The sequence below is a fragment of the Ctenopharyngodon idella genome, chromosome 3 (assembly GCF_019924925.1).
Source record: "Ctenopharyngodon idella isolate HZGC_01 chromosome 3, HZGC01, whole genome shotgun sequence".
Lineage (NCBI taxonomy): Eukaryota > Metazoa > Chordata > Actinopteri > Cypriniformes > Xenocyprididae > Ctenopharyngodon > Ctenopharyngodon idella.
This window is the reverse complement of record NC_067222.1, coordinates 36,153,586-36,174,904: the sequence shown is the minus strand read 5'-3', so window position 1 is coordinate 36,174,904 and position 21,319 is coordinate 36,153,586. Positions and strand designations below refer to the sequence as shown.

General features: G+C 36.5%; 1 protein-coding gene across 6 annotated transcripts in view; it reads left to right on the top strand.

Moving 5' to 3' along the window:
* sdk1a (sidekick cell adhesion molecule 1a) overlaps window positions 1-21,319 on the top strand; it is a 331,621-nt gene that overhangs the window by 27,055 nt on the left and 283,247 nt on the right. The gene's annotated exons all lie outside the window — the stretch shown is intronic.

Sequence of the window (21,319 nt, the reverse complement as noted above, 5' to 3'; positions counted from 1 at the left end):
TTCAGTTTCCAGCTGAAGTAAACATTATTGGCAGCGAAACGACAACAACTCGTATTCCTCTTCACACAAATTATAATTAGAGGGGCAGATTAACAATTAATAAAGATTTATTTTTGCGCACTTCCTTGCACTGTTATGTTATGACCTCAAAACACTTTTACCATAGTGCATGTTTTGTTAACTAATACATTTAAGTGTTTGCATCACATAACCAGCTCTTTGGCTTTTCTGATGGAGTAAACTTGCTCTGAAGCTCACCTGGTACAGCAATGCAATTGGGTATGAGTCCTGTGAAACATGGGTTGCACTAAATGACCTCAAAGACTTGTAGAAGCAAGCTGAAATTGCATGGTTGCCTCAGCAAATGTGTTTTTTCTTGTTTGCTTTTTTTAACACTGTCGGTTCAGAGTAAGGTTTAGTGTAGGTGGTATGTTATTTTTTAAACATGATAGAGCATTACCTTTGTAGTGCCAACAACTAATACAATAAAATGTTGCCAGATTCACATTGATCTGTTTTGGAGAAAACATGCTTTTTAGCACCGCTTACTGGACATTACACTTCAAAAGTTTTGCGAAATGGGCAAGAAGCAATGTAATAACATTTTGCAGAAATGTGTTTTTTCAATGAGCCTGGGTTATGAAAATGTTTATACTATGTAGCATGATACCACAACATTAGCAGACTATATTTTGCTATCTATTTTTTCTATGCTTTATAGACATGTATGGTATACAAATCGTTTTGCATGCTTTAAGTCCCATAATGAATCTTCTGCTCTTGGTGAATAGATATGCCATGACTAAAGACTTACCTGCTGGCAAATAGATTATTTTCCCTAATTTTTTTCAATTTTCTATTTACCATTCAAGTGGAATGAATCCAAACTTGCTGAGCAATGAATTCACAGCACGGCAACTGATATCATGGCTTCAGGAGAAATGAAAAGGGAATAGGCTGAGGACACGGATACAGTCATATTGTCTGGGAGGAGGCACTGTCGATTGCAAGCATCTCGATGAAAGAGCCTGCAGGCAGGAACAGAAATGCAAGGCATTGAAAATAATTCATTGTTTGGGCTGCTATCATCGCTACATGTTGTGAACATAACGTTATTGTATCGGTGGAAGTTTTTTGCTGGTCAGCAGCAACGGTAGGGAGTCTTCATGGAAGTCTTCTCACATTGTGATTATGGCCTTGTGCAGTCGTGTGTAGCAACAAACTCCGTTGTAACAATAGGATTGTTTGAGATGCTGACAACACCTCGCCTTGAATGTACTCCACAGTAGGTGGTTGCAGTCAGGGAGGAGTCAAATTCAAACTGTCAATTCAGACAGTTTTTCACTCCTTGTAGTGAAATAGAAATCTGTGCAAGCAAAAGAAATGCTTGTTCTTTTTTAGTGAAGAAGTGCACTTGTAGATGAAAAACAAGGTATACAATGTGTCTGCTATTTTATAGATGTTTTCTCCATCCATTTATAGAAATAAAAAACATGGGTAATTCTTTATTTTAGGGTTCAGTTCTCACTTGCCTATTAGCATGCATATTACTAGGATATTGGCTGTTTATTAGTACTTATAAAGCACATATTAATGCCTTATTATGCATGACCATATTCTACATCCCTTAATCCTACCCAATATCTAAAATTAACAACTACCTTACTAACTATTAATAAGCAGTAAATTAGGAGTTTATTGAGGCAAAAGTTTGTAGTCCATAGTGAATATGTGTTCCCCATTTTGTTTGTTGCACCTACTGACACCTATCTTGCTAAAGAAAAATTTTTCAGTTGCCAATGGATCTCACAAACTATGACACATTTTTGCTGTAATTAACATCATACATTTTCTTTTATTTAAATTTAGTGTATGTTTACAACATTCTGTGTTATATTACTCGGTTAAGACTGCTGAAATGTGGTTTCCAATTATGCCGTTCTATACGTCTTTCTCTCTTCTAACTTACATAATCCATCTATCTGTTTTTTCTTCCTCTTTTGGAAAGTCACGGAAATGCAATAGTGGTCTCCCATGTACTTGTATAGAAGTTTATCTTACTATAGTATAAATCTGCATTCCAATTCCAGAAGTGTGAAAAGGATCCATGGCATTAGAATTGCACTATTCACTGTCAGCCATGATGACTTTATTTTGCTAGCAAATGTGTCCGATAATATGGTTGTTACAGAGATAAAGTGGTAATTAACTAGTCATGTGATCTCAAAATGTCTGCTCCCATCATGAATTTCTTTATGTACAAAACTTTTTTTTAATGAGTGCACCAGTCAAATATTCTATACAGAGATCATACTCTCAGAGTGTAGGGAGTGTTCACAGCCTGTTCATTCTGTCCTTGACACATCCGTCCATTCATTCATCCATCCATTCTTCCATCCATCTATACTCAATCAGATGTCAGCCAAAGGTTCTCTAGAGCATTGAGCATCCTGATGAGGAAGCTGCTGCAGCTGTTTGCTTTTCCAGACATGGCTTTGTGCTCACTGTTCACTTGCACGGTGCGCTGGCTCCTCATTACTCGTGTCTGCTACACATCCATTCATTGGCACCAAAGGTGGCAACACTGGGCTTGTTTTGTTGATCCCTCATTATAATGTGCAGATACTGAGAGCAAAACTTATTAGAATGTGCTTATGCATAACTGCGATTACCCACCGCAAAAAATTACATGCAAGCTCTGTGGTGCCTCTGACCTTACTGATGTCTTTTTTCTTTGTTTCCAAATGCATGCCTTCTCAAAATCTGCAATTCAATAATATCATTTGTGCTTGATGCCACCAATTAAAATGAGTGATTGTGAGGCACTTTATAATAGTTTTGAGTGCAGCAGCAATTATGTTCTGACATGTCTTTGATTTATGAAGGAAGACGCCCAGTGGACTGAATGCAGATGCTGAACAGCTGTGATAGTCTATTAAAAGAAAGTCAACTTGTTTGTTTGGATGCTGATTCCATCCAAGTCTTAAGCATATTTTACAAAGCCTGTCTGTGGTTAACTTTTTTAACTTTTTTTTTGTGAACCAATAAGGATTTTCTAAAAAATGCTGGGTTGTTTCAGCCCATGTTTGGGTCAAATATGGACAACCCCAACTGTTAGTTGAATTTTTTTAATTAAATTTTAAAGCCAACATTTGGATTTGTCCATATTTGACCCAAACTTGGGTTGAAACAATCCAACATGTTTTAGAGTGCAGTGTTGAAATTTTCCAATATACAATAAAAAATGAGATGCCGAAATAAACACAAAATATATAATTCATTGGCAAACGTTATGGCTAATAGCTTTTGGCTGAAGACGGTAAACTCAAAATGACCAAAAGCACCTGATTAATAACCACTATTTTAGTTTTATGTCTGATTTTGTGATTTGTTTGTGTCTTATGTTGTTTAGGTCTGATTTTTCAATGACCGATGTTGGCACCAGTACTGGTGCTGATTCTGATTCTGATTTTACAATATTTACTCAGAATTCACAAAAACAATTGAAATCATTCATTGACAAAAGTCTCAGCTAATGGTTATTAACTGATGCCGATAATCTAAAAATGGCCAAAAAGCTTCTTATCTATCATTACGATTTGATATTGTTAACATTTTAAATTAATATCATCAAGCCATCATTCTAAATTATTTATTTATTCAAAGCAATTTACATTGCATTTAAGGATTTGATCAGTTCCTGCATTTCTTTGGTAACTGAAGAGACTGTCCTCCTCTAAAAAATGACCCTATAGGTCGTATTTCAGGGAAGTGACAAACGTCCTATATGGGCTTATTGGTTGGAGAACATGTTGTTACTGAACCAATGTTCTTGTTGTTGTTGTAGTGTTACTTCACTGTTAAACTGAGATGGTTTAAAAGCTGCCCCTTATGGGGTTCAAACACATCATTTTTAGGGTTTTAAATCTAAACTGTTGCTTTACACCAGGTTTGTCAAACTCATTTTAGGGTGAGGGCTGGATTGGAAAAAAATTGACCATGTGCGGGGCGAATTACCTTTTTTTAAAAAAAAAACCCTAGTGTGCTGATAGTTGCATTAATATTAAACATATAAACAATAAAATAATTTGCAAGAAAACTAGTACACTGCTTTTTAAAACTGCATTTGTTTCTACAGCGAAAATACTGTTTGATTTTTAAAATAATGCTTTATTTAATATTTTTTATTAGTGATGCACCTATTTTGATTTTTCATGGCCAATTCCAATTTTTTAGAAGCAAATTGGCCGATTCTGATACTGTTTGCAGACTTTTTTTTAAAGCAAATTTATTTGTTGTTTGTTCAAAAAATATGTGTAGCTCTTTGATATTAGAGGCAAACACTGCATTTCTATCACAGTCCCAACAAAAATGTTATGTACATGAGCATGAGCAGTTGTTTTTAATTTAAATTATGTATAATTTCAAGATTAAATGCAAAAACAGCATGGTCTGACTTTAGCTTTGTGAAATTATGCGACATAAGACACTTGCACAAAACAAAATCAGCAGACGGACTGAACGAAAATACAAATTTACTCTCTGGCAGTAGGTGGCGCTTATGGAACAGCAGTGAAAAAGCATTTCCATTGTTACCGCTATACACAAAGCAGCTGCGTCGATAAATAGGCTATTACTTTATACGGAGATAAGAGGAAAAGCCATCAAAACTTTTCTGAAGACAGTTCCCTTCAGAAATACATTTATATCAACCCCAATTCAATATTTATATTATTCTTCCTATTTTTTTGTGAAAAGTGAGCTTGTGCATGGTAGAGTATTTTCTCTGCTGGCGCGTCTGTTCTCCTCTTTGTGTCCGTATTCAGCGCGTGCCTGTGTTAACGTCCTGTTTACAGACTTCGTAAATATTTTCACACAAATTAAATTTTGGGAAATTATTACAGATAATAAAGTTTGACCAAAATAAAACTAAAAAACGTTTGGATTTATGGCCAGTGAACTAGTGCATCTCTATTTTTTTTATTATAGTTAAAATCATCCCCCGGGCCAGATTGGACACCTTTGGGGGCCGCATTCGGCCCGCGGGCCGTATGTTTGACACCCCTGCTTTACACCCTATACTACTCGGTTTACATTCAAAATAGCTGTTAGCATTCTTTCAGTCCAAAAAGTCAAAAAATTGTGTACTACACTGGTGATAGTGAAGTAAGTGCAGCACTATTGGAACATGCTACAACGTCATAAATTGTTGCCTTGATGCCACAATTACAGAAGGTTGCGTAACAATCTGTCTGAGAACCGTATCATGCTATGATGTCAGATGGGCATTTATGACATACAAAATCAAAGATCAAAGGCTTCAGCATGTTGTTCATATTTAGCGGTGAGGAGTGAGTTCAATCACACGGTTCATTACTTGTGCTGCTTGTGGTGTATATTATCTCTAATGATGCCAATCTGCATCAGGCCAGTTTAAAAAAAAAAGCAAAGACCCTCTGGATACTAGCCAAATGATTTTATAATTAGATAAATGAATTAGGTTAAATCAGGAAATAAGAGTCAGGACAAGCACATAATGGTCTAGTGAGGCTACAGGTTCAGACATGTTAAGGACCATCTTAAGTGCCATTGCTCACGTCGGCGCTGTGAAGACATTACTTCCCTCATAATTGCTCTGTTAAGTCACTCGCTCATTGGCACTCAGTCATGCACTTCTGATCGATGTGTGTTTCGCATCGAAGAGAAGGGTCTTTTTCTTGTTGATGACTCCGAGATGTGACCTATGGTCTCCACTTAAGAATGACAACTTATTATTGTGAGAGCATCCTTATCTTAATGCACTTCGACTGATAAAAGCTTTTTTGGAAACCTCACCATATCTGAAGCTGCGGAAAGGGGTTGAATTGTCTGTATAAGAACATTTAGTGCTTAGACCTTTTTGTTTTTGCGCTACTTGTATTTGTATTTAGTACTTTGAAATAATCTCAAGGTTTAAGATCTCAGTTTAAGTATTTTCCTTTTTAATTTTGGTCTATTTGACACCGTAATCGATAGCTTGCATGCTACTTATGCTTTTACTTACATTTAGTATTTTGAAATAATCTCTTAGGTTTTAAAACTTTTTTCATTTTGACACTTAAATGAATGATAGAAGAGCAAGAACAGTAAGTGATGGTGGAGGAGTGCAACTGTAGCTCATATTTTGTCGTTATCTCCATCATCCAAGTTTATTAGCATTCAAAGCATGTGTTTTAGGAGTGTAGGCATTTACATGGGTGAGTTTGCATTTGATGGCCTCAGATATCTCCGGTTGCGGCTTTGAGTTGAGCTCTAAGATCCCATGTCACCATGCACAGTTCATACATTTACAGCATGTACTTTGGTTATCCTGTATAAAAAAAGCCTATTTGTTTCAGTCTGCTGGCTAATTGTACATTTTAAGGCTGTAAATTGTACATTTTGTCTGTGCTGCTTCAGTTCCAATATTACAGATCTGGCAGCCAAGTTTAATCAATAAGAGACAATGGAGTGTACATCATTTCTTATTGATGGGACATTGGGAGAAGATAGTCGCTGAATTGCAGTGTTTCTTTCTTGAAGCAACAAAGTAGCCTGTCCGCTTGTCCTTTATGACTGATTCTTTCTGACTCATCAACAAAGTTTTGAATGCCTTGTATTTTTGGAGCAATGCGGCAACTGAACAGCTCTTTGATACAGGGATGGTGTGTAACTGTTGATTCAGAGTGACTCATGGAATTTATTTTGTTTAAAGTCATAATGTTGTCTTGTTTATATATACACATAAAACAGAAGATTGAGTTATTGTAATTAGACATGGTGTATAAAGTCGCACGACGAGTTTCCAGGAGAAACATAAGAAAAACCACATCCATACACAAACGAGAACCGATAGAGACCAAGGGAAAACTAAGGATATATATATATACAAGGCAAACAAAGGGAACTTAACAAGATAATTAATAAGACACACTTGAAATGAAACTCAAATCCATCTGTAACTATAACAACTAAATAATGGCGGGAAAAACTGAACAAAGGAGGACATGTGACAAAAATGAACAAACAGAGAGTCCCAAACAGACAGACATGTGACAGTTATGATATTTTATTAAATTTTTTTAAATACAAAAAGAAGAAGAAGAAGAAGAAAAAAGGTGGCTGGTGCCACCTGAAAACTTAACGGCACTGGTGCTACTGCCCTCAAATGTTAGTCTGGATCCCTGCAATGGTTCTCGAGGTCAGAAAAGTAATAACAATGTTAGAGAAATGCCATCCTAGGTGTATATGATTTTCTTCTTTCTGATGAACATAATTGCAGAAATATTAATAAATATCCTGACGCATCCGAGCTTTATAATGGCAGTGATAGGGTTCAGTGAGTATGAGCTGAACAAAGCGCTTCCACATCCATCCATCATAAATATGTGCTCCACACGGCTCCAGAGTGTTAATAAAGGCCTTCTGAAGCGAAACTATGCGTTTGTGTAAAATAAATATCCATATTTAACAAGTTATGAAGTCGAATATCAAGCTTCCGCCAGACCGCCTTCCGTATACAAGTTACGAAGAAAGTGTAAACTGGCGTCGCATCAATTACACTTTTTCCGTAACTTTAATAGGGAAGGCGCATGACGTAGCGTAAACTTTGTGAACTGCAAGAGGTTTACACTTTCTGCGTACGTTGAATACGGAAGGCGGTTTGGCGGAAGCTTGATATTTGACTTCATAACTTGTTTATATGGATATTTTTTTACACAAATGCATCGCTTCGCTTCAGAAGGCCTTTATTAACCCCTCAGAGCCATGTGGAGTACACGTTTATGATGAATGGATGTGGATGGAAGCACTTTGTTCAACTCATACTCATTGAACCCTATCACTGCCATTATAAAGCTCGGATGCGTCAGGATATTTATTAATTTTTCTCAGATTGTCTTCGTCAGAAAGAAGAAAGTCATATACACCTAGGATGGCTTGAGGGTGAGTAAAGCTTGGGCTAATTTTCATTTCAAAGTCCACATGTCAGAAACTATTCTTCTAAACACAGCTCGAGTTCCAACCACACAACTTTGCGATGCAGTTTGCGACTGTTCATTGGAACTATGGTTTCGAGAAACACTGAGTCGTTGAACTACGTCGATAACGACAGAACTTGCGACCGTAGTTGGCTAGCGATGCTTTTGGGAAACACACCCCTGCCCCATTAAGATCCGTCTATTTTATATATTTGTGGTTATAGTAGTAATTATAGTATTAGTCAGACCTTCTTGGGCTACTTTTCTGTTAGCCTGCACATCTAGAGTATGTAAATATTTCTCTGCTGTCAGTTAAAAATATAGCCCAGAGTTTCTGCCTTATTATGCCAGAGTCTCACCAGAACCTTGTGCCAATCAGCACAAACCCAGATGGCAGTAAAACCGTCATATCGTTCCTTTGTCAACGTTCTGCTTGTCACAGGCACCTCAGTATATAAGGCTTTTCAGACCTCTCTTTTTCTAGCCATTTTTCCTCATTGAAGGTATTTTTCCTGGAAAATGTGCACCGCTTTTCCGCCCCCTCTAAGCCAGTTGCTCAGGCATATAGTGCATGAATCAACAGATGCCTGACAGTGAACCAATCAATCTATGAAGATGTGCCTTTCTATTAACAGAGTCCTCTCGAAAGATCAATGCTTTTCTCCTTGCATTCCATTTAAAAGGGTATAAACAATAATTTTAAGAAAAAAAAAGAGTAGCTGGAAATAACAATAACTCTTAGAGACTTCTCAGAGAGTTTCACATCCAGTTCATGCCAGACAATGAAGACAATAGAGCTTTTTTCACTATTGGAATGAAAAAGCTCCATCCAGCTGTTTAATACATTGATCGCACCCTGATTAGATGCTTCTCTCCATGACTTCCAAATTTGTATGTGTCTGGATGGCAAAGAGCATAGCCGACAATTCATTTTCCGTTTCTTTTGTGATATCAGTGACTCTCAAAGTCTACTAATGTTCTGAAAACTTACAATTATATATGAGTTCTGGACTAGGGTGTTAAAAAGGTCTTTGGTAATAAATGAAAGAAAGCATCTGTGGAGCAGACGTTCTCAGGCTCTATGTCTTAAGTGCTCTGTCCTCCTTTTTCCTGGGAAAGATTCTTCTGATAGACCAGCTGTAGGTATTTGCACTGTTCTTAAACGCCTACCTAGACAGGATTTTAAAAGTATAGTTTAGCCAAAAATGAAAATTTAGACATTCATTTATCCTCATGACATTTTAAACCTGTATGACTTTTTTTGCCGGTATTTTGAAAAGGTTTGAGAACTGTTTTTGTCCATTTAATGAAAGTCTAAAACAACACTCATTGATTTAAAAAAAAAAAAAATTGTTCTTTACTTGAAAAATGTCTTATATTTTCACACATACACTACCGTTCAAAAGTTTGGGGTCAGTAAGATTTTATTTTAAAGAAATTATTACTTAGCAAGGATGCAATAAATTCATTTAAAAGACATTTATAATGTTACTAAAGATTTATATTTCAAATAAATGCTGTTTTTTTTTTTTTTTTTTACTTTTTATTAATCAATGAATCCTTAAAAAATATTTCACTGTTTCCACAAAAAATATTAAATAGCACAAATGTTTTCAACTTTGATAATAATAAGAAGTGTTTCTTGAACATTAAATCAGCATATTTGAATGATTTCTGAAGGATGTGACACGTGACACTGAAGACTGGAGTAATGATGCTGAATTTTAATATATTTTCAAATAGATTTTAAATATTTCACAGCATCACTGTTTTTGTCATCAAATAAATGCAGCCTTAGTTAGGAGTTGAAATGGAACAGCACAGGTCCTGGATTTATAAGTCGGGTGTGGAGTCAACCTAGACAGAACCATCATTAATTCTAGGACATTAGGACATCTAAATCTAGGACATTTTGCACGCTTCCGAGTACCAGTGTACCTCACTGCAGCGAGGCATCTGTTTTTAATTCTTCTCCACTCGCGGACCTCCATGACCCGCTCTAGAGCGAATCAGGATTAAGATAAGCCTTCCCATTGTTCTCTCTCTCGCTTGGATCTTAATTCTCATTAACATGTCCTGACTATCTCGAGTCATCGCTTGACTCTATTTCAATCAACACAGTGGCATTTTAGATATGCTTCCATGAGCAGGGCAATCACTTACATGGAAGTGATTTGCGCATTCATGAAAACATCTCAGCCACATGTTCCTGCCTCCCTTTTGCTCGAACCTCAGGGAAAGGTGACTAATTTACAGCTTCACAGGAAGGAACTGACCTCATGATAATCAAATTATCCCATTTAACTATCTACGCTCTATAGATTATGCCGGTTTATTAAACAAGCTCTATGGAAATGTATTGCCAATGTTGTTTGGGTAAACTCCATTAACATCTTGTTTTAGAGTCTGGATGATAATTAATCTTCCATATGTAACAGAGACATGCGAGATGTGCTCATATGGCACGATCTTGATGTCTTAGCTCTGTCTGTTCAGGGATTATTAGAAAGAATCTCTTTTTCAGTCATTTTCTTTCTTTATTCAACAGTGAATATTCCACTGAAGGCAGTGATTACTAATGGCGGCACTTAGTGTCTTACGTCTGAAAGCACGCGCTTTAAACTGTAATAAAGTGCATATTTTCAATCTCCTTGCCCTGTTACAGAGTAAAAGGTTGTACTCTATTGCTCAGTTTTAGATGTTAAAGTTACATTTTACCCATCAGTTTTCTTTATGTCGTACATGAATGGTTTTAAGGTCAGATTAGTATTATCTCTATTGCATTAAACAGTCTGGCAGACTACAGTTTAATTGGAACAAGTCCTTGACATTTCACAGTTGTTGTAAATTATCCTGGTTATCAATTGAAAATATATTTATATGTAGTACGTCACAAATCTCATATTTCAATTCTAGTTTTATTGTTTCCTTTTTCTTTTCTGTTACTACTGCATAAGTTACAGTGTACCTTAAAATATATTATGATATTCTCACACTAGCTATGTTTGGTAACACTTTAGTATAGGGAACACATATAAACTATTAACTATGACTTTTCCCTCAATAAACTCCTAATTTACTGCTTATTATTAGTTAGTAATGTAGTTGTTAAGTTTAGGTATTGGGTAGGATTAAGAATATAGAATAAGGTCATGCAGAATAAGGCATTAATATGTGCTTAATAAGTAATAATAAATAGCCAATATTCTAGTAATATGCATGCTAATAAGCAACTAGTTAAAAGACCCTAAAATAAAGTGTTACCCTATGTTTCCATCCAAAGTTACAAATTTAACTTGTGCACAAAATTGGAATATCTCATAAATCATTCGTGAATAAACCACCGAGTTGAGTCGAGGAGAGCAAAATCATAACTTCATGATAATCTGGCACCAAATATCACTAAGAAATATAAAAGTCACTGTGGGCCTTTTTTCATAATAAATTACTTGCGCCTGCATTAAACGCAGTCAGGTTATCTTGCTTTCTGAGGTGGTTGCCTGCTGTTTGGGAACGCGGTCGTGTAAGACAGTATAATTATACTGAACCACTTTGACGACAGACTGTGGCTAATGCATTTCAAAATAACCAAAACAACATTTTAGATGCTGGTCAACGAGATTGGTCCGCTGGTTACTCCAGTTATAGCGTACCATCACGCAAAGTCACACGACTTCTTTGTTGCGCATCGAGGAATTTATTTGATAAATGTGTTTCCATCATAGTTTATGCCCGTCTTCTTATTGGATAAAAAATGATCCGACTCAATTGAACGCACAAGTCTTTTATGCACATTTTTAGAATTTATGCACATCTTATGCATATTTTTTTTTTTTAATGCGATATGCCAAAATTTGCATAAAATTAGGTGGATGGAAACATGGCTAGTGACAGCTTTTCTAGCTTGTGCACCCATGCAGATTCAGATATGTCCATTATAGATGGGTGGATTTATTTATTTATTTAGAAATCATTATTTATTTTAACAAATATTTAATAACTTCTAATTATTTAATATATTAAGTAATATTTTATGCCTTTTTTAGATAGAATGTCAGGGAACAGGACAAGCAAAATTAGGCATTTTCAAACAAGCACATATTTATTCTTATTGGATGAACTTGATTAATTTTAGTTAATCTTACTAGATTCAGTGAAGTGGGAGGATGAAGGTGGATTCGAACACTGGTCACCTGCACACATGAACCACCATGTAATATATCATATCACTCTGCTTTTTGGCTTTTTACCAAACATTGGCAAGTTTTTTTGGCATACAGCATAAAATAAAGAAGTAACCTATTTTAATTTAGTAGAGTACTGAATTAAATAGGCTCCATGGACAGATGATGATAGATTAACAAAAAATAAAGCTTGAATCACTTTCCAATATGTCTGTGTAGATCTGGATTTCCATACATCCAGTAATGGCCAATGAAACATATTTATGTACATAATCCCAATGTAAATGGATTAAGTAAACTTCCATTTTACAAATTTAAAAGGATTGGATGAGATGAAATAAAGTGGGACAAAACACAAAAAAAAGTTTCATTAATTAATTTTAATTAACTAAACTGAGGAAGCAGCAAAAAATTTTTTTAGTGTACCAGTCCAATTTTTGAACACTTGACTGAATATGTTGCTCATAATCTTAGGATTTTGATTTAAAGGTTTATGCTTGAGTACTTGATTATTAGTTTTATAGTAACAACAAAAACAGTTTTGATCAATACATAATTTCCATTTGTATTATTGCGTTGCTTTGAGACTGTATTCTGAAATATCTGAACAATATAATAATATGGAATGAGTAGTTGTGTCCAAACTTTTGGACTGGTATTGTACCTAATACCCAAATGCGTCCCATCACTGTGGAAACTGCTGAGATGCTAGCGAAGCAGGTTACTCACGATTGGTTCGTTCAAGCTAAAATACATCCGTGTTTCTTTAGAAGTTTGACCTGAACCAGATATATAACTGAGATTCGAACACAAGATCCGAGCAATGGTACGCTACATGAAAAAGGCTTCACCTGAGCTGTTCTTATTAAATTCTAATGACTGCACCTCAAAAGAAACTATCAGTCTCCGTCAGAGCTGCATCAACAACATTCATGCAGCTTTGGTGTGCGGTGCTCGACTGCATATCACATCAGAAACAGGGCACCTGAGAGACTGACTGCTTTGATTGAGGCTTCAGAGAAGGAAGTGATGTGTCCTGGTGGTCCTTGCAGAGTAACTCGCAACACATGGTGTGGTCATGACTGATAAAATTGAGTCCGTCTGCTGAAGGGCCCCTCATCTGTGGGCTCGAGATTACCTCAGGTGCTCTGCAGCGAATCCCCCCCCCCCATCAACCTGACCTCTCTCTAAACCTTAAACTTTAAAGCGGCAGGTGCTGACCTTCCCTCCAAACGCAGATTCACCAAAAGCACTATTCAGATGGGATTAGGTTTCTAAACAATGTTTGTGTCACAATTAATAACAAAGAACATCTGTGATTTCATGTACTGATTTGGATGAGATTTGGGATTTTTTTTAGTAGCTTTACATAAAGTCACGTGGATCACCAAAGCCATTGAAACAGATAACTTACATGTGTGATTATAATGTTGTGTATGTAATTACGAGAAGAATCCAACAGTCGGGTTCTGGAGGATAATGTTCTTTCATTCTCTCCATAGGGAATTGATTTTTTTACGATAACTTATAAATGTTTAAAGGCAGACCTGTTGTGAGTTTTGAGGTTGTTAATCAGTGGTTTCTGCTTATGTTGAAGACATCAGTCAGCATTTTTATTTCATGATTTTAAAAAAAATCATGTTTAACTATGCAGTTTCTATTGTAGAATTATGCCACCAATGATCTTGCAATGCAATGTTCACATTCAGAGAATTGCGGCTAAATAAAACTCTGCCAAAAGAGCTAGAGGTGCACCGATAATAAATATCTCTGCCGATACGGATAGCCGATTATTCACAAAAGATATCGGCTGATACCGATAGTTTGGTTTTTCTTAAGGAAAAAAAAATCTCTCCCAAATAATGTTGCAAACTATACAGGGAACCCTCTCATTTGGTACACTACAATATTAGAGGTTACAATTAACAGCAGAGGTATTATATACAGCTGCTGTTTATTTTCAGATACAATAATTACACTCAAATAAAAACTGAAATGTTTGTATAAAACTTAGTATCACATAAGGTAGTTTTCATAAGCACTTGTTGTCTTCATGGCAAATTTACACAAACATAATTAACAGTAAATAAGCTCCTCTCTAGTGTTTTTTTTTTAAATATGTAGATAGCTAGGAACTGTGAACATTGGAAAACATTCCTGAGGTAAATTTGACATGATGTGACATATTGTTCACAAGCTGTTTTATTGACGTCTTTCCATGGTTGAAGCACAAATAAAGTGATTACATGAGATGTGATACATTCTGGTAAGTTGTACTATATCTTTCAACATACCTTTGATATTCATGCATGTTTTTCGAGATATAACTTGTATTGAAGAGGAAGAAAAGACTCGCGCTCCGCACTGCTGCCTGAACTGATCATTACAGCGATCTGACACGTCACATTTAAGAGCATCAAAGCGCCATTTATTGTTTGAATTTCATGATAAAATGGACAGAATTTGAAATCTGAAACTTTTATTCTTATCAGAAGTAACAAAGCACAAAGCCTTTTGCGATTATTGGACGGGAGACGCTACAAATAATATTTGATGTAGCAAAAAATACAAATAAAAACGCAGGCCTGGCAACCCTGGCTTGAAATACGGGTGATTCATAGGGTCAAAAAGAGCCTGCTTTAGCGTCAACCGCCAAGAAGAAGAAGAAGAAGAAGAAATTCAACACGAGTGATTTTCTTCACACACAGTATGTATGAGTTATAGTCTGAAAACGTTTTTCAGCACCCTTTTGATTGACAGGATATAATCGGCCCTGGTCATCGGCCATTTTTATACAATTGGGCGATGGCCGATAGTGATAATAATAGTTTTTTTTTGGCCGATACCGATTGTTGGCCGATACATCGGTGCATCTCTAAAAAGAGACACTCCCAGTCTCATGAAACACTGCGAATGATGTAATCGAGTGTCCCTACAATCTGAAACGGCTTGCATATTTGTATTTATCGAACTATTGTACTATGTAAATATTATTTTTATGTACTTATAATCAATAACTTTAAATCAATAGCTTGACATTTTTCCATTGTTTTTAATTTGATTATAATTTACATCTTGTAATGTTTCATGGGATTGCAGTTTATTTCCTCATTGAGGACAAAGTGTTGCATCTTTGTCTTTTTGTCCAACTTTTTTTTGATTCATTTCAAAGTTTATAATGCTGTGATTAGGGCTGCACAATATGTACTGAAATAAAATTGAAATTGCGATTATGGTTTGTGCGATTATCAGATCACAAAGAATGCAATTTAATAATAATAATAACGATAATAACAAATAAATAAATAATAGATAAATAAATAAATAATATGTGAGAGACACATAACGCAAATATATATTTGTTGACAACTTGCCATTTTTGAAAAAAACTTGATGGTTCAACTTTTTTCACTTTATCGTTAATGAAAAAGGTTTGAATTTGTTCTTCATTGAAAGTTTTTCTCAAATTGTTCAGCCCTAAATGGATGGTGTGCACTAACTTTTTTTTTTTTAGCTATTTAAAATATTTTTTTCACCCCAATCATTCTAGAATGCTTTCCAAATAGAGCTATTCAAGTCATCTGGTGAAAATTCCTGTATCCCCCCCCCATCACAATGCATATCGCAGAAATATTGCAATATTGTCTTTTTTTTTTCTAATATCGCTCAACTCTTGTAGTGATTGTGAGTTGGTTGGTTAAATTCTCTGTAATGATTTTGTTAATTCCTCTGGAGAAAATAAATGGGAAGAATAATTCAAGAACCAAGATGGCTTAAAAGGTGGTTGCAGATCATACCTGATGATAAGCTGCTACAGTGGCCATTCTAAGCAGTCTGTGAGTGAGCTTTCCTTATTGATTTAAATTTACTTTTTATGTTGATGAGATTCCATTGAAACAAATCTACCTTGGTCAGGGAAAGCTAGTGCCAATAGAAGTGCTAAACGTACATAAACATGCAGACACATGTGAATGGCCACTTCCACAGACACACCTGCCAGACAATGGTGTCTTATTTCCTGGCACTCTTTGAATTTTTAACCAGTCTGTGCTTCACACTCCTTAGGCTGCTGTATGATGTGGTGACACAGCAGTGACATTGAAGATTAGCCGCGTGGTGATGTGGCACAGATCAAAGCTTTTTAAATGATGGGGGGATGTGCTGATACTTGTTGAATAGCTCTTTTATGTGCGCTAACATTGGTATTCAAACAGAGACTGGGTCACCATTCAACTGCCAGCGTCTAAAGGTGGGGTGTGCACCTCGCAACAAACCGACACGGTGTAGCGTTACATGGGTTGCTAGGAGGCTGGAGTGGACGAAGACAAAAAAGAATAGCCTGAACAACAATGACGTGCATTCAGCGGCACCACAGCTATCATAAAAGAGTCCATAATGGCTAATGCTGTATTGAACGTTTATTTTTAAACTGTTGGGAATGAATCTTGTTGACCCATACTCTGATTTGCCCTGATGATATTTTCAACGCAATGAATGGAAGACAAGGAGTGATGTCTATATCAAAGTCTTATTGCGTGAGCCTCTTATTAAAAAACTCTATTCGCCTAATGATAGATTAAATGAGGTGGTAAATTCCATTTTTAATGACTTCTAAAGGTCACTGATGTACTTCTCATTATTTAAATAGAAAAATGATTCTCTTTTGAAAATACAATAATCCATTTCTCTTAATGTAGGCTTTTCAAATGATTTCCTTTTGATTGGATCTGTGTTCGGTGTATAGAGAAAATTTAAAGATTTATCTTTTCTTGCATACGTCGACTTGTTCGCCATTGAGCAAACTTCTCATTTCGGACTGACAGGCGAATCCTTGTAGAAGGTGATTGAAATCCGTGACCTTGATATTTGCTGTAGGATCTCAAGTTTAGCAGGTAATGACTTTTAAGTAGTCTGCCAGAACTGAATGGTTTTTTTGACAGCTCAAATGTCTACAAATTTGAAATGTCAGAACGTGTGAAGACTTTCTGCAGTTCAGTCCTGAAGAATACTTCTGAGAGGGCTGGAATAATGTCAGTCGGAAACTGTCGTTAACCGTAAGTGGCGAGGAGGTTTTCTGCATCTCCATGTTTCCAGCTGTGTAATAGCAGCATTTGCAGAAACATGAATGTCATTATTAATTTCACTGTGACATTTTGCATATAATTTTAGGACGGCATTGATGCCCACTGTTATGAACTGACAAGGGAGGATTGGACGCTCGATGGGAGTTTAAAATGGGTTGAGCTGAAGGGAGAGTCTAATAGCGAGTGCTTAAAGAATGCTGGAACAACAACTACAACATGCTGCCGTGGGGATAATATCAGAGTCTGCGCGGATGGCTAGATTGGATGAATATTTCAAGGCTGCAATTCCTTTGTTTGTAATAGCATAGATATGAGTAGATTAAAACCAAGTTTACACAGTTTCTTTTCTGCTGTTAATAATCATTGGCAAGAAAGCAACATTCTGCCATTGCTGGACTGTCTTCTTTATTGATTTACATTTTAGTTACTTTTTTTTTTTAATAATGATGTGCACAGATAAGTCATTTATAATATTTTTAGTAAACACTGCAACATTTTATAAGAAAATAAGAGTAATCAGTCAGTTTTCACTAATTTGTGAAAGTGATGTGAGGCCAAGTATGGTGTCCCATACTCTGAATTTGTGCTCTGCATTTCACCCATCCAAGTGCAAACACAATGAACACACAGCCGGAGTAGTGGGCAGCCATTTTTGCTGCGGCGATTGCGGGTTAGGTGCCTTGCTCAAGGGCACCTCAGTTGTGGGCAATAAGAGCGGAAAAGAGCGCTGTTCATTCACTCCCCCACCTACATTTTCTGCCGGTACTGAGAGTCAAACCCACAACCTTCAGGTTACAAGTCTGACTCTCTAACCATTAGGTTAGAGCCATTTATAACCATGAGTTTCAGCAAACTACTAACACAACTCAACCAGGCCTTGCACCTTTTTTTGCGTATGCCCTGGGAGGGAATTATTTAAAAGAGGAATATTATGAGGTGTTCGTTCCCAGAAGAAAAATCAAGACTACAATCAAGGGAGTTCAGAAAGTGCATATTGATATAGAGAATAACCTGCTTTGGAGCGACTTTTTAACTTTGCAGACCTTTTTCATGCTCAAACAGCGACATTACACACTAAAGAAAGATAAAAATGTAAACAATCATAATAGGTCCATTTTGATGTGGAAATGTTGGTATCTGTGGCTCTATACTGATCTGTTTTGAGCATATACCATTGACTTTGACGTGCTGTGGATGGATTCTCTTGACATCATGGATATTAACATGGTTATGACACTCTTATTGGTAAAATTATCATAACTGGGCATTTGCTCTGGAACGTGCACGGATTGCAGTGGAGGAGAAGTTATTGTGAAGTTGTCTCGCTCTTTCTCAGCACTGTATTTATTCTGATTGGCATGAGGCGGTTTGAACCATGTATAAGCTTTAACTCTCAGTCCCACTGCTTCAGACATGGATGACTTCAGCTGTCTGAGACTGATTTAATAGCCTTGATTTCCTCAGGGACGAGTACAGTAGCCGTTTGCATAAGAGCTCTCAAAGAGGCTGATCTTTCATCTGGACAGAATGTGTCAAACATAGGCATTAAAGTAGCGAGCTGAAGTAATTATGATATTTTTAGGCTTGTCAATAAATGAAAATAATCCTGATTAATCAAATTTTTGTTGTAAATCACATTTGGCAAATAATCATCTTAATTCGCTAACATTTTGGCATCGACAATAATGCTGGAATTGGATCAGGACTCCTCAGTTGGAAGTAGTTGTGACTTCTTCATTCTTCTCATAAAAGTATGCCGAATGAGTTTGACAGTTGTAATGTCAAATTAGGTAAATGTGCTAACTGTGTTACATAAATGTAACACCGTTAGACGTATTTAAACATCTCATATGTTAACAACACTAGCTCCAACCCTGACAAAACTCACATGCCTGTAGCTTTCTAGTAATCCTGAAGACATTGATTGGCTTGTTCAGCTGTGTTTGATTAGGGTTGGAGCAAAACTTTGCAGGAAAGTGGATCTCAAGGGCTGGAGTTGGCCACCCTTGCACTAGATTATTGAAAAATAGACATTACGTTTTGACTATATAATATATAAACATTTTGGGGTTGAATTTCCAGCGAAAATAACTATTTATTTGATATATACCTTTACTCTTACTGTGATATATGATTCCAGTCATACCACCCACACCTACTAAAGTCAGAGACATTTAACATGCCAGTCAGTCCACACTTAAATTCAGCTGTTCAGGAAGAGGCTTTTGGCTTTTTAATCTGAGGTATCAAATCTGCACAAATTTTCTGGGCCATGAAAGTCTCATAATGCTTGGCTTATGCCTCCTTTGCCCTGTGAATGCTAATGTCCGCTCTTCAGATCTTTAGAAAGTTTCCTTCACCTCTCTCCATTCCTGTTTTAAATGTCAGTGCTGTGAACACAGATGCTGTTACCAGCAAGAAAAAGCCTCATAAACACAGCCTCATCAAAGCAGACCTATATAGCAGTGTATGTTATTTATTGGAATATTTTCGCTAGATACTAAATTCATATTATGATTACTGAAACTCAGAGCTGGATGTTCGTTTGCTTTTAATTCTGCAGCCGTAAAAGCGAACGACCACTGCATTGCATTGTCGTGGGTGTTTTTGGCTAATCAGTGATAAGGTCACCTAGCCAATCTCTGGAACTTTTCTTGGGAAGCTCTGTCTGTGCCCAAGCAAGATGATTTACCGTTACGGTACTCGTCAAGAAAAATGTAACCGTCTAATCCCTGGCCTGGCCTTCTCCTCCAATACATCATGAGAGCAATAATATCTTTCAGGATCATTTTTCTGACACATATTTGTGTGTCATCCTTCAGCTGATGTCATGAGGCGGCGTGATATCAAAATCTGTGAGAGGAACTTGCAGCTTGTTGAAGGGTGATAAATGTTGCACATACATTTTAAAGTGTAGTTCATGTCAATGTGTTTGGAAAGAGCTTGGGCTTGATATCTGCTGACTCTATTCCTGCTGAAACAAAACAAAAAAGCCTAAGCTGGTTTTAGAGTCTTAGACTTGCATGGTTTTCTGGTATTTGAGGGGTTTTGGCCACTTTTCAGCTGATTGACTCTTGGTAGACCAGCTGAACCAACTTGAAGCTAAGACCAGCAGCATGGGTATTTTTCAGACTTTTGTTGTTGGCAGGGCCCAGCTGCCTCATGACTTTGGCCTGTGTGTTTTACACAATAGGCACGTTTTGAGTCTTGAGTTGTTCAGCCAGATGGCGCATACATTAACGGTAATGGAAATGAAACCTCTCTGATTGAGATTATTAGTTTACATTGAAAGTAATTATGGCTGTAAGGCAGCAAACACCTGATGGCCTTCTGTCCACCTACAACTTTAAATAGATGTCAACACAATACACAATTAACACATAGACAAACTAACTTTAGACATAATTGTGCTCTATGCTCAACACCTTAACAATGGCTAATGTTTTTTTTTCTTTCATTTATTTCCTACAATTTTTCAGTTTTTATTCTATTTTTAATTATCTAGACCAGGGTATTTCAAACTTATTGTTCCCCATCAAGGGACCCACTTTCTAAAATAAAATGGCAGCTATATGTTGTGTAATTTAGAAAGAACATGATATATTTAATTGATATCTTCCAAGGGTGCCACAAGATGAATTGAAAGTATTTAATTATGTTCAAAAATGTATTAAAAAGAAAGAAAAAACAAGCTCAAAGAGTAAACTTGCTTTATTTTAGCCCTAACCTTTGCTGGGTCTGAGTTGAGCAGAGTCGGGATGGAGTTGAAAATGGCAATGGAAAAAGGTAAATAGATCTTGGTGAGGTAAACCTGGTGGAACTGCTTTGTTGTAGTTGAATAAAGTTTCCAAAATCCGAGGTATTAGCCATTCTGATATTGAAGCCTTTACGTTGGGCCAGACAAACACTCCTGCGTTTAGGGTTTGGAGTTGGAGATTTGTTCGTCTTCGGCAGTTTGGGTGTTAGAAATGTCATCTGGATCTGATCCTAGTTCTTCAGAAGGAGAAGACCTTGTCAATATCAAGGTTAGACATTCCCTTGTGAAACCGGGAAA